Here is an 11,270-nt window from a genome sequence, read left to right on the forward strand (position 1 = left end):
CTTTAACTCCACCAGGAGAGCTTTGCATGATTCTCCGTTCAAGCTAATCTTTCTTTATCTTATCCTGGGTCCCTCAGCTCATCATCTGTCTGAAACAAGCTGTCTTAGCCCCTCCCCCTTTTAAAGGTAAACGTTCTTCTGATTGGGCATGCTTTGCAAATAGATGATCAATATGGTTACTGTGCCTGAGGTGCCCGTCCTCCTCATGACATCATGCAGATCCAAAAATGGCAACAAAAAAAAAAAGATTTTGTCTTTATGATTGGCAGTCTGAGTTTTTAGCTCACAGGGTTTACTGTATGTTCACTGACGTTGTTATTTATTCATGGTTAATATCAGCATGCACCACCGGAACAGGATATAAGAACCAGGAAGTAAAGAAAACCAAAAGAACTCTCCTTCAAACACACGACTGCGGTGGTTCCAAAGAATCGGACGGCGTTAATGTCTTTGTCAGCCGCCATACAGAAACAGCTCTCATGGAGTTCTGATTTTCCAGAGGTGTAAAATTATTTCTTTAATAAGGTAAATGTGTCGAATTTGAACAAAGCAAAAGCTTGAAAAGAGAAAGAGACTGTCACAGAAAACAACTAGTTTAATTCAAAAACTTAAAACCAAGACTGGGTTAAAACACGTCTGTTTAATCTGACTGTAAACCAGCACTGAGGGATTCCTTCTGTTCATGTTTAAATAAAGACGCAAGGAGGGCTGGAAGGAGTGGCATCATCCAAGAGCGCACACACACACACACGCATGGACACACACATGCACACTCAGAATGGGAAAATCCAAACAAATCCTTCTTTTCATCCTCTGAAGTGGGATCGAGGCTCGGTGGATCAGAGGATCCTGGAGCCTGCAGACCTCCTGCTGGGAGGGGTCATGACACCACTTCAACCATCTGAGGGGCATTTAACCTCAGAGGTGCCCCCAAACCCTCCTAAATATCCTGCAACACACTCGGTGCTAACCCGCCGCCTGCTGCTGATACCAGAACTCGGTACGCTCACGGCAAACTTCAGGATTTCACCTCAGAGAGTGTTTGATCCACTTTACACGAGAACTTCCCCACACTGCAAAAAGAAAAGTGCACTTTCTCTGCACGTTTATTTGATATTTTCAAATTATATTTCAAATGTCTGAGTGGCGTCATTTATAATCCTCACTGCATACTGTGCTGTGATGTTTTTAATCCTAAAAATGGGAATTTGTCAAAGGGGAGTGTGAGGAATGGAAAGCTGTGTGCTTTTTAACATTACTGAATGTTATTGAATCATTTTCAAAGATTTCAATAATGTAAATATTTTGAGTGTTTCTGAACAAAATAGTTAAATTATTCCAGGTCTGCAATCCAGATGTTTTGGGGGTTTCGTGTTTGTTTGTTTTTTCAGACTTAGGCTGAAACAGAAGCATGGAAATAAAAGAAGATGAAAAAACATCCCGACTATGATGACGTCACTGTAATGTTGTAGCAGTGTAACGAGTTTGTGAGAACGCAACAGATGAGGATTTGCATATAATTGATATTTTTTTGCTCAGTTTTACATAAAAATTATTGAAAAACAAAACGAATCCCTACAGAACACTATCATGTCTTTCAGAGAAAAAGAAACTCAAACAGAGACATGAAATAGTCACTTAGTTTCGTGAAGTTTGACATCACAGCTGTTCACAATGCCTTCATTTAATTGGTCTGAAAGGTGACTTTACTGCAGCACCTGGTCTGGGCTCAGTCCATAGGCTCTCTGGCCAATCACAGGCCTCCTCAGAGTCGCAGTGTTTGGCTGGTTTGTGCAGACTGAGCTGACAGCAGCCTCTCCGTGGCTTTAATAGTTCCTGCTAACCTCAACCAAAACTCAAAGGCAGACCTGTAATTATATCTGCCAGCAGCTTATCATTTATTCCTTTGATTGTATTTTTGATCCAAGAGTGTGACCACGGCAACAATAACATGAAAGAAAACCGATGCACTTGAGAACTGTGCATGAACTGTAAAACTCACTGTATCAGTAATCTAAAGTGCATTTTTCCACCTCTGATTGTTGCAGCGATACTTTATACTTCCTCATCTCGTAGACTTCAGCTGGAAAATCAGCAGCAGATTTGAGATTTCCTGCAAAGTTTGTCTGCAGCTTACTGAATTCTGAGGCTCGAATAAACGAGGTAAACATGAGCAGCCTGAGACCGCATGCCTCCCTCCACGTCGTGCATGGACCGAGAACCTGGATCCAGAAAGAGAATACTTCCTTGGGAACATCATAACGTTCACTCCCAGTTTTTCTTATTCCAGTTTGATGTTTTTGTGAGGATATCACACCAAATATCCACTTTCCCCCCCTAAACTCCTGCATCCTGATTATTTTAGGAGCAGGGTTTGTAGGGTTTTCCAGCAGGACTACGCATGTCAGCACAATCCGTCAGCCTACACCGAAGCTAGTGAGTGTGTTACCTTATTTGACAGAAAGCTGCGGATGTTCCTGTTACTTCTCACCTCTTCCATCCTTCATCCGGGGCCTCTGTGTCTCAGGAAGCAGGAGAAGCTCAGCGGTTCCATCCTCTGATTTCTGGGAAAGACGGTGAACCACAAATCGCTCCTGTTGCATACCTGTGAGGGTGTGTTAGATACACAGTGCAGAATAAAGAGCTGCATGAATGTGTGATTGATTGGGTGAATCCATGTAAAAGGACTCTATGTAAAAACCAGTGCACTCAAATCCAAACCCACAGAAAATCCAGCTAACCGCCAATTAACCAATTAAGAGTTACACATAATGGCCATTTATAGGTTTATTGAGTGTGAACTGGATCAGTTTTATCTACAAATAATACAGAGACACATTCATGTCTGCTAATTTTTCTTGATACCAAACGTCAAAGGTAAAGAATCCTCCCAAAAACTCCTGGACTGCAAAATGAATCATTTCTAATCCACCCAGAACTATCCATCGTGATCCTGTTAAACAAACAAATAAACAGAGGAATAAATAATAAATACACACTGCATGCTAAATGAGGGACATTTTAGTGCAAAGCTGCAATCACATTGTTATTATTCATATTCTGTTTAGTCTCTTTGTTTTTACTCTCATGTTTCATAATGTTGGTTTCTCTCTTATAGGTTTTATTGTCCAGTTTCAGTAGATTTTCTTCCTTGTATCTGTGATAGTTTCACAGCTTGTACAGTATGTGAGTCGTCCTCTCAGCTTTCTGAACTGCACTGATCTGGATCAGAGCTGCTTATGAGCAAAACTTTAATATTTGGATGCTGCATGTTTGTTCAGGTTCCCTAATAAAAGATGTTTTCACCGTAATCTCTTTTATTTCTGAGGCATTTGGCCTCCATCACGCGGCCTTCCTCACCAACTGAAGGCAGGGAGCGCCATCTGTTGGACAGAAGGGTGGATTACACTGCCGCTCAAACACCAACCACCTGCTTCATTAATAACATCAGTGCTAAATCATCACGGTGTATTTAGATAAAGCAGAGTTCAAAGACACGTGTGTGATTATTCTGTGTGCCTGTAAATGAGACTCAGACGATGAATTTATCACGCTCAGCATACCCATGACAGGGGTCTGCTTATTTCAGTGGACTCAAATATTTATTTCAAATAAAAACTCATTTCAAATATTTCAAACAAAATTTATCCTGGGTAAAAAAGTGAATGAAGCTTTTGATGAGCATTAACATCCTCACATCGACCCGTACATGTTTCAGTGTAAACTCTCAACAGCAAACTTTCTGGCACTTTTTAGATCAGTTAGACTCAGTTACACATTTATGCAGTGGCTCCACAGTTTAGCGCTTTAAACATTCCACGAACAAGCGAATGATCTCAGGTTCAATCCTGAGAGAAGACTGAGGGGTTCCTTCTGCTTTGATTCTGCCACATCAGACACGCAGAGCTACTGGCTGGTTCTCCCAGCACCACAGTACAGACATTCTGTCCTTAAGTAGAAGTACAAATACTACTGTAAAAATAAACTGCAGTGAATGTTGAAGTACTGATTCAACTTCTTTACTCAAGTAAAAAATGGTAAATGGCCTGTATTTATATAGCGCTTTACTAGTCCCTAAGGACCCCAAAGCGCTTTACACATCCAGTCATCCACACATTCACACACTGGTGATGGCAAGCTACATTGTAGCCACAGCCACCCTGGGGCGCACTGACAGAGGCGAGGCTGCCGGACACTGGCGCCACCGGGCCCTCTGACCACCACCAGTAGGCAACGGGTGAAGTGTCGTGCCCAAGGACACAACGACCGAGACTGTCCGAGCCGGGGCTCGAACCGGCAACCTTCCGATTACAAGGCGAACTCCCAACTCTTGAGCCACGATTGCCCCAAAAAGTACAGGCTCTTAAATGTACCCAAAGTAATAAAGTAAAAGTAGCTCTTTGGAGGTTTTTTCTATTTTGTGCAAAGCTAACTGAACCTTGCTCTATATTAACATAATGATAAATTAATATTGGTAAATACAGACTTTAGTCTAATGTTTTTATTATAATTATACTCAGCTTCAATCTGAAAAAAAGAAGAAAAGTAAAAGTAACTCTATCTCCTGTTGCCTCCATTGTAGAGGGCCATTTTACCTCTAAACAGGAAAATGTGTGTAGTCAGGGGTTAAAGTGGATTCAGCAGGTGGGAGAACACTAAACTGGTTGTAATGGTTCAGTGTGGGAAAAATAATCATAACTCACAATAACTTCTACTGAGAGCTCCAGTAGATTTTCTTAGTGTGCAGGCTGTGATCAGCTGACCTGCTGCTCTTTGTGGATGTACACAAATGAATTCAAGCCTTTAAATAACACAGTTAGTCTCCCTCAGTTTGATTTCTAGTACGTTTCACAATATGAAACAACATAATCTCACATGTACAGACGCAATATGTGATTTAACAACATGAGGGCTTACATGTGAGCTTTAAATGAGCGGTCCTTCACTTTAAATCTAACCTCTTTTCTTCCTCTCCTGTCTTTCTTATCTTTCTCCATCTCTGACTAAAGTTAGCTCTTTCTTTTCTCTACCTGTGAAATACAGTAGCTGGGTCTTTAGTAGTGATGGGATTTCCGGCTCTTTTTAGAGATCTTTTGGCTCGGATCACTAAAAAGAGCCGGCTCTTTCGGCTCCCAACCAACTCTTCAGGTTGTTTTGTTGCTTTCATTAATTTATTATTAACAATAATATAAAATTATACACAAAAGGAATTACTAATGTAAAAGAAAGTGGTTTTATTTATATATGTTTATATATAAATATATGCGGTGGCCCCTAGAGACAAAGCATGTACAAACTCCAAAACACATTTCTAGCATGAACTGAACTTCCAAAGCAGAGCTACTAGATCACTTAAATTACACAATTGAAAGCATGTGTGTATTGTTTGTGTATTTATACACAGGCACTCATATATATTCAAATAATTAAAAAAAATGTTCATTTACCTGTTACTACCACACACCAAATCCGGTCATTGGTAATTCCTGGCTTGTGTAGCCTCTAGGTAACAAAGCTCAACACTGCCCCTAGCATCCTGGAGCACTTCTGTTGTGTTTTGTACGTGTTTTGAAGTTTGTACTGTTTTGGAGCTTGTATGTGCTTTGTCTCTAGGGGCCACCGTAAATATACCTTTATTTATTCACTCCACATAAAATGTAATAAATAAATCATATAATACAAAAACCAACAATTCACATTTCAACTTTTAACTATTTAAATTTTCAGCTTTTTCCTTTTAAACAAATTTAAAGTGAAACAACACAAAACACTGCAAACCACAACACAATTAAATATAAACTAAAATATGAAAACAAAAAGAACATGCATATTCTCTGTCATATGAACCTGCATGAATAAACTTTCTGAATCCTTTATCATCTGCAACTGAAAATAGTTGTGGACAGGGCTGGACTGGGACAAAAAATCGGCCCGGGCATTTTGACTAGAGACCGGCCCACCAAAAATGTGACGTCATTCAGAGGTAACTTGTGGCAAGAGGTACTAGCCCATGCAGGCTTTCAATTGAACTCAGTTACACAGCGATAAAAAGAAACACAAAAAATAGCAGGTGTTGTGCCAAAAAGTGATTTCCGGTATTTGCCAAAAACTGATTGCTCGTATTTAAATTGCTATAAGTAACTTGTTGGGCTATAATATGTGAAACATATGTCAAATGCATCCCTCATGGATGACAGGAAGTCATCTCTCCATCTCTCTCTGCTGCTCTTCTGTCTCCTCTGTCACAGACTTCTCCACTTTTGATGATAAATCAGCCTGGTGCAACATGTAAGGATTGGCACAATTTGTTAAGATTTTGAGGAGTTTGAGAAACTAACCTTAAGCATAAAATAAAATTTACTATCAGTAACTTCATAGCACCCGCCCAGCAGTATATAAACTCCGTCATGCTAGCTAGTACGCAGTACCAGTTATTCTAAGCGACTGTAAAAAGTCAGCACAACGAAAACAAACTACAACTAAACTTGGTTTATATCTGACACAGATAGACAGCAGGTCATAACTTCTTACCTGAAGTTCAGTTCCTCTGCCACTATGACCAGCGGCCGCCTCGGGTCTCTCCTCCTCTTGCCTCCCCTTTCCCTTATCCACCTGCTGGCCTCCACCACTTGCTGATGTTGCTAAATCTGTGGAAGCTATGCCATAGCTACCGCCAAACAATTCAGTTATTTTTACACATTTGGCAGCGTCTGCCTGAAGGGCTTGTTTCTTTTTGGCCCTAATTTTTTCTGCACCTCCTTTCCTTTTTTTGTTCTCCATTTTCTTTAGTTCGTCTATAACAGGGGTGGCCAACCCGCGGCTCTCGAGCCGCATGCAGCTCTTTGCCTGGTTTCATGCGGCTCTTACGTTCATATCAAAGTTTATGTTTGTGTTTTGATTTTTTTTATGTTGTTGTTTTAAAATGTGCGCGTTCGCTTCGCTTGAGTTCAATACGGTATTTTTCATCAAATGCGCATGTGTGTGAGATGAAAATACCGCAAAGTTTCCCAGTAGGAGCAAGTTCGCCCTTAAAATGGCAGGAAAAAAATGCACAGCAAAAAGAAAATATGAAGATGAACACAGGACGTTTTTAACAGAGTGGGAGAGTTTATATTTTTTTGTTGAACGCAATGGTAAGCCATTCTGCCTTATATGTCAGACGTCATTAGCGCATTTCAAAGCTTCAAATCTTCAGCGCCACTTCAGCTCACTCCATGCTAACATCGACCAGGAATTTCCAAAAGGGACTGAACTTCGCAAGCACGAGTTGGCCACTTTGAAAAGTCAGGCAGAAAAGCAGATACAGTTTTTCCAAAAATTTACGAAGCGGTCAGAGACCATAACGCTCGCATCCTATCAGCTGGCTTGGAACATTGCACGGGCTAAAAAGCCATACAATGAAGGGGAGTTCGTTAAAAAATGCCTCAGTGATGTTGTTGGAATCTTGTCTCCTGAAAACGACAAATTAAAACGCATGGTATCAGACGTCCAACTGTCCCGCCACACTGTTGAACACAGAATATCGGACATTAACACGGCTATTGAATCACAGTTGCACTCTGACCTTCAAGCATGTGAGTATTTTAGTGTCGCATTGGATGAGAGTTGTGATATACAAGACAAGCCTCAGTTGGCAATATTTGCACGGTCTGTTTCAAACGTGTGTGTGTGTGAGACAGTGCACACAATGTTCATTGTTGAAAATGACTGGCCTGTGGTTTTAGTACTGTAGGAGTCCATTTCTGTCATTATCATGTTGGTGTGTGACATTTACAATAAATCTGGCTGAGCAGAGGTGTGTGTGTGTGTGTGTGTGTGTGTGTGTGTGTGTGTGTGAGTGTGAGAGAGAGAGAGAGAGGGAGGAAAGGATGGGTGATGTTCATGTGTGCCCATGCGTATGATGTGGCTCTTTGCGGTAACACAGTAAAAAAAAAGTGGCTCTTGGTCTCTGACTGGTTGGCCACCCCTGGTCTATAAGATTGCTAAACAAGGGGGAGGGTGCATCCGACCTCCTCGGCTGTAATTGGTCCAGCCCAGAGTCGATCATGACCAATTGGCCAATCCAACACCTTTCATTATTTATACCCTTCCAAAAAAAAAAAAAAAATGATCGGCCCATAAAAACAAAAAATCGCCAGGCGCTGGCCAGTCCAGCTATGGTTGTGGATGATTACTAGTGATGGGATTTCCGGCTCTTTTTAGAGACCCGGCTCTTTCGGTTCGGCTCACTAAAAAGAGCCGGCTCTTTCGGCCCCGAACCGGCTCTTCAGGTTGTTTTGTTGCTTTCATTAATTTATTATTAACAATAATATAAAATTATGCACAAAAGGAATTACTAACATAAAAACAAGTGGTTTTATTTATATATGTTTATATATAAATATATGCGGTGGCCCCTAGAGACAAAACACGTACAAACTCCAAAACACATTTCTAGCATGAACTGAACTTCCAAAGCAGAGCTACTAGATCACTTAAATTACACAATTGAAAGCATGTGTGTATTGTTTGTGTATTTATACACAGGCACTCATATATATATTCAAATAATTTAAAAAAAAGTTCATTTACCTGTTATTACCACACACCAAATCCGGTCGTTGGTACTTGCTGGCTTGTGTAGCCACAAGATAACAAAGGCTCAACACTGCGCCCAGCATCCTGGAGCACTTCTGTTGTCTTTTGTACGTGTTTTGAGTTTTTATGTGCTTCTGAGTTTTTATATGCTTCTGAGTTTTTACGTGCTTCGGAGTTTGTACGTGTTTTTACGTGTTTTGGAGTTTTTACGTGTTTTGGAGTTTGTACGTGTTTTTACGTGTTTTGGAGTTTGTACATGCTTCAGAGTTCGTACGTGATTTGAAGTTTGTATGTGCTTTGTCTCTAGGGGCCACCGTAAATATACTTTTATTTATTCACTCCACATAAAATGTAATACATAAATCATATAATACAAAAATCAACTATTCACATTTCAAGTTTTAACTATTTAAATTTTCAGCTTTTTCCTTTCACAAATTTAAAATGAAAAGAACACAAAACACTGCAAACCACAACACAATTAAATATAAATTATAATATGAAAACTAAAAGAACATGCATATTCTCTGTCATATGGACCTGCATGAATAAACTTTCTCAATCCTTTATCATCTGCAACCGAAAATAGTTGTGGATGATTACTATACCTTTCTAATGTTGTTGTCCCTGCCTCTCTTTCTCTCTCTCTGGCTCTGTTCCTGTGCTACTGAGTGTAACTACCGCCCCTCCCCCCTCTGCCCAGCGTAAAGCACAAGGCTCCCGTGCAGAGTGAAGCGGGAAAAAAGTGCGAGAGAGAGGCTGAGAGAAAGAAAAAGAAAAAAAAAACCCACGTGACGGCTCGCGATAAGGAGCCGGCTCGCGTCGTTCACGTCAAAGAGCCGGCTCTAAGAGCCATTTCGTTCGCGAACGACCCATCACTAATGATTACTAGACCAGTGGTTCTTAACCTTGTTGGAGGTACCGAACCCCACCAGTTTCATATGCGCAGTCGCTGAACCCCTCTTTAGTGAAAAATAAAATATGATATTTTCAAATTCAAGACATAGATATGTTTTTACTGGTGCACAAAATTAGCCGTGCATGTCACGGTGGAGGCTCTGCCGAACCCCTGAGACCGACTCGCCGAACCCCAAGGGTTCGATCGAACCCAGATTAAGAACCACTGTACTAGACCTTTCTAATGTGACGTTGCTGTCCCTGGCTCTCTTTCTCTCTCTCTCCCTCCTGCTCTGTTCCTGTGCTACTGGTGTGTAACTACCGCCCCGCCCCCCTCTGCCCGGTAAAGCACAAGGCTCACGTGCAGAGTGAAGCGAAAAAAAAGCGCGAGAGAGAGTGAGAGAAAGAAATAAAACCCACGGCTCTCGATAAGGAGCAGGCTCGCTTCATTCACGTCATAGAGTCGGCTCTAAGAGCCATTTCATTCAGGACTGACACATCACTACTCAGTGATTAAACTGCCAATAACCATCTGGAACAATAGTGATCAATAGATGTAACAGAATACTCAACTCCCCAAAAAATTAAAGTCAAGTGGAGATAGAAGCAAGGAATTTTTAATACTTCCACTTCCTTTTATAACTTATATTATAACTTATTTTATTTGTTCTGTTAATTTGAATGAACGGGCTTTTTTCCCCCTCAGACTTCAATGAAATAAATGTTTTTAAAAACAGCAGAAAATATGATTGTTGTTAACTGCTGTGAAAATATTTGAAATGTTGTTTATTTTCCATATAAAACCTTTTTCTCTGTGTGAATGAGCAGATCATACTTAAATAAAGACATTTATTTTAACAAAAATACAGTAATAATTAACAATTTCTGTAGTGTTAGGTTGCAACCAGCAGTTATCATTATTACCAATAAAATAAGCCAACTAATAAATATATGTTTCCTTTAAAACAAAGTAAATAAAATAATCCCCATTTTCAAACAATCTTTTCTTGAATATTAGTAAACGCAAATGAAACTGCCTTTGTTGGCATGTGTGGATGACCCCCTTAGCGACTTTTTTTCTAAAAAGCGACTAGCGACTTTTTCTGGTGTTATTGGAGACTTATTTATGACGACTTTTTGACGTGAAAGCACATATTGCTCTTACTCTCAACAAGCAGCGGGTGCTGCCGTGGGCACCTCGCCGGTGCCAAGGCGCTCACGGGCGGAGGATAGTCCTCCCCCAGCTGCTATCAGGGCAGGAGATGTTCACATCTATGCGCCCCAACTGCAAATGAATCGCGCATGAGCGAAGCCGCTGCTCCAGCGCTGACTGTAGCAGTCAGTTCTTATTTTACTGTTATGTTGTTTTGTGGATCACAAGGTTTAAAACTACTTATAAACACACACACAAAGTAACTCAACCAGAGTGCCTATTTCAGGTCACCTACTACTACTCACCACAGGAGTTGCGTTGGAATTGTGACATTAGACATACAATAATTGCTAAAAGAAATTTTATTTGTAGTTCTAAATAAATTCTAAATGCATTTAGGACGTTTTTACTCACTTTATGTCTCTTCCACGATGTTATTTTTCCTCTCCTACAATGTAGGTTACAATTACATTAGCATGACCAATTATGCAAATTAGGTGATGACGTCATTTGAATGGTAAATGGCCTGTATTTGTATAGCGCTTTTCTAGTCCCTAAGGACCCTAAAGCGCTTTACACAACCTGTCATCCACCCATTCACACACACATTCACACACATTTAGCGACTTCTAGCAACTTTTAG

At 40.5% G+C, this 11,270-nt stretch overlaps 1 protein-coding gene across 1 annotated transcript in view; it reads right to left on the reverse strand.

Moving 5' to 3' along the window:
- Positions 1 to 2,900, reverse strand: part of LOC146677006 (transcription factor COE3) — a 146,889-nt gene extending 143,989 nt beyond the window's left edge. The window contains exon 1 of the mRNA XM_085417568.1: positions 2,492 to 2,900. The gene's annotated coding sequence lies outside the window, so the exon portion shown is untranslated. The remainder of the gene's footprint in view (positions 1 to 2,491) is intronic.
- Positions 2,901 to 11,270: the final 8,370 nt, after the last annotated feature.

Source organism: Rhamphochromis longiceps, linkage group LG2, assembly GCF_057381845.1.
Source record: "Rhamphochromis longiceps isolate RC_006_pf linkage group LG2, R_longiceps_female_GT1.1, whole genome shotgun sequence".
In the NCBI taxonomy this organism is placed as follows: domain Eukaryota; kingdom Metazoa; phylum Chordata; class Actinopteri; order Cichliformes; family Cichlidae; genus Rhamphochromis; species Rhamphochromis longiceps.